Genomic DNA, 3,634 nt, shown 5'->3' with positions numbered 1-3,634 from the left:
TTTTGCGAGGCAAGACCATCCCTTTGGTAAAAGTTTTGTGGAAACATCATGGAGTGGAGGAAGCCACTTGGGAGCGTGAATTGGAAGTCCGCGAAAAATACCCGGACATGTTTATTGATTTGTAATCTTGTATTTAAATTTTGTAATATTGTTGAACTTAAGAGTTTTATAAATGTCTTAAGTTGTAAAACACTAAGTATGTTTTGGTCAATGGTTATATTTTGGAATTGAATTCGATATGAGAATTGCTAACATTGGAAGGAATAATGCACAATAGTAATGCAGGTTGAGATATATGTTGTTTTTTATATATATATTGTGAGGTGCCTCTTGATAAAGAGATGAAGTGACCAGTATTGGGTCAAGTTGTTTATTATTGTTTTATAATATCTTTGGGAATTGAGAAAAAAAACCTGTTTTCAAAAAAAAAAAATTATGCTTAATTTCGGGGACGAAATTCTTTGAAGGGGGGGAGGTTATAGCGACCCCGGTCTTTTCCCATTTGATTATTGTGTCCGGACTCAGGTTCCGTAGATTCTGTTATAGTATAATTGTTGTTGTTGTCCTTTATTTTCTCATTTGGAATTTTAGGATGTGTTGGGCAGGTTTGTTTCAGGTTAATTGGGTTTAGAAACCAAGTGTTGCTGTCCAGGTTTTTGGTTTTTCGCTCGAGCGAGGAGTTGGTCACTCGAGCGAGCTTTTCTTCGCTCGAGCGAGTTAGTTCGTCCTTCGCTCGAGCAATAGTTTCTTCGCTCGAGCGTGTGTCTTGTTGCAGACCTGAGGGTTTGAGTTCTTCGCTCGATCGAGCTTTCTTTCGCTCGAGCGAGCTTTTGAGTTGTTGGCTCGAGCAAGGCTTCCTTGGCTCGAGCGTAGTTTCTCTGTGTCTGGTCGCTCGAGCGACCAAGTATTCGCTCGAGCGAGCCTTTCCAGTTTTAATACGCAGCAGCGGGTATTTGATCAGTTTTTCATTCTCTTCTAGTGTCCAAACCCTAGGTCCGACTTCTCTCTCTCAAAACTCATCTTCTCTTTAGGTGTTCATCTACTTCTGGTGTGAATCCATCTTAAGTTCTTTGTAAGAAAGATAGAGGGCGGCTTGGGCTTCATTCTAATCTGAACATTTGGTGATTTGGAGCACATTGGAATTTGGGCATTTATCTCTATCTTCTCCATTCGGGTTGTTTTCTTCAAGGTAGGGATTTCCTACTCCATTTTATAGGTTTTGTTCTAAGCTTTGGTAATTTGATATGTTGGGGGTAATTGGGCAAATTTTGGGAAAAACCCTAATTGTATTATTGAATTAATTTGTATAAGTAATTCATGGAAATGGGAAAAGATGGTTAAATCCATGGAATTGGGGATTCATTGGTTAAATAGTGTAATTGGGTAATTGGAATCATTTGTCTATTGAATTGTTGACATAGTTATTTTCAGTTTAGAAATAACTGTTTTGGGCTATCGGTGGAGGATAGTCGTGATTGTTGTAGACATTGCATGTGGATTAGGAATAACTGAAACTAATCACATTGGTTAAGTCATTAATTTTGACTATGGCATTGATACAGAAAATACGTGTATTGATTGAGCATTGCATTTGCATACATTGTTTTGTGTGTGGGAGGAGATAGGGGATGTACTCCACGGTTTAGGGGAAGATAGGGGATGGACCTCTAAACCGGATTTTTGTTTGGGAGGAGATAGGGGATGGACTCCATTAGCATCACTTTTATGTGTGCTTATTTATATAGAAGTGTTTTATTGATACAGCACTAAAATGTGTATCAATTTGGAAGTATGAAGTGTTTGATTTGAGCTTGAGTCTCATTTGTTTGTTGATATTGGAAGGATGTGAATATGATATATGTGATTCACTGTTACAAGTTTGGCCAGGTTCTGAGCCATGTTGATTAAATTGGGAAGTAAAACGTATCTTTGGCAATAGTGTCATGAGATTGTAAAATGAAGTAATTGATTATTTTGGTTAACCATCTGTTGAATGCTATTGCTTTATTCATTGCTTATATGTGGTTTAGTATATTTCTACTGGGCTGTGGCTCACCCTTTATGGGAACATCATTTTCAGGTTCAGGTGATAAACTACCTCTAAGGGCTTAGCTTGGGAGGGTTTGGCTTCTGGATTGGAGAAGACTACCTTTAGTTAATAGTTTTTATTTATTAGTACATGTAAACATTCAAGCCTAGGGCTTTTCTTGTATTGAGATTAGAACTCATATTTTTGAATCCAAGTGTTGGCTTGGAAAGATGTAAGCCTGTAGGGCATTTTATTCGATGTTACATGTAATGCTCTATTTAGAAATACTCTGATGAATGAATTAGTAAATTATCTTCTTTAAATAATGCATGTCAATGATATATAATGGGTTAATTTTGAGGGCGTTACACTCTCCTCAAAACAATTTTTGCATCCTAGGGATTGAGTGTTAAAGACCTTGTTGTTCTTTTAGTTGTAGTAATTTGTCTACTTGGATGATTGTTAACTTGTTGTGCTTGCTGGTATGGCTCATTTGAGAGTTGTGTTGTTGTGTGTTTGGGAGACTTACCACTCACTTACGATGGTTGTTTTATGCTTCAAATGGTTTCATATATTTTTTTTACTAACTTGGTAATACAAAGGCAAAGCAGTGAAACATTTCAGATATTGAAATTGAACTTTTATTAGACTTTATGCAACTAGGATTAGATTGAGAAGATTTGTCAGTGAGAGTCCTAACTGTTGATTGGCTTTGATTTTGCTGTTTCTGCAATATTAACCTGGTGCTTCTCTTTTCTCTTTTTTCTTTTTTGCCCCTTGCAAATAGCGTGAAGATGTAGCTTATAATTCTGACTACGGAACCCCCATCCACACTCATTGATCTTCTTCCTTTCTCCAGTGGTGATGATAACTCAGCTTTAGCACCTGAGCGGTAAGCTATTACACATTAATGGGATGCACCTTGGAAGGGACCAATATAAGTTGTAAGAACTTACGACACATTAATGTGATGCACCATTTGTGAATTAGCCTTAAAATTAATTTTTTGTTCTCATAATTTCAAAAAAATTCTGTTACAGGGATAAATTGTATAATTGATCTAATTGTAAGTTGATGAGTTACTAATGTTTTTAATCTTTTGTATAATTGATTAATTACTAAAACTTTTAATTTATTTTTTTGCAGATTGGATTAGAGTGGCATTTTTGACGTGCAACAATGATGTAATTTGCTTGAATGTTCATTTTTGTTTGATAAGGATACACATACTTTTTGGAGTTGCACTAGTTATTGTTGGATTTTTGGTGGAATTGAACAAGTTATAACTTTTGGATATTTTGTGGATATTTCACTATTTTTTTGTATTAGGATGAAATTATTTGTAATGATGAATGGATATCTTCATTTTGTTAATTCGTAAATGTGTTGATAACAGGTTAGGTTAAGTTGTGATGGAATTGTTATATTCAACAGGTTTCAACATGAACAGGGTCATATTTGTTGAACTAAAATTTAGATTTTGATAAAATAGGTATATAATGTGGAAAAAAATATTATGGAATTATTAACAAAATTTTTCATCCCTAAAGAAGGTTTTTTTTGTCTCTTATTTAGCTTAGGTGGATGATTAATTTTGTCATGAAT

At 35.1% G+C, this 3,634-nt stretch overlaps 1 long non-coding RNA gene across 1 annotated transcript; it reads left to right on the top strand.

The window, feature by feature from the left end:
* Positions 1-2,432: 2,432 nt before the first annotated feature.
* On the top strand, positions 2,433-3,325 carry LOC145792353 (uncharacterized). Its single transcript, XR_014331747.1, has 2 exons — positions 2,433-2,921; positions 3,176-3,325. It is a non-coding gene; the product is annotated as an uncharacterized LOC145792353 (long non-coding RNA).
* Positions 3,326-3,634: the final 309 nt, after the last annotated feature.

The sequence above is a fragment of the Camellia sinensis genome, chromosome 6 (genome assembly GCF_055761805.1).
Source record: "Camellia sinensis isolate YWXY chromosome 6, ASM5576180v1, whole genome shotgun sequence".
Classification (NCBI taxonomy): Eukaryota; Viridiplantae; Streptophyta; class Magnoliopsida; order Ericales; family Theaceae; genus Camellia; species Camellia sinensis.
Note: the sequence above shows the minus strand (reverse complement) of the source record. Positions and strands in the feature narration are given on the sequence as shown.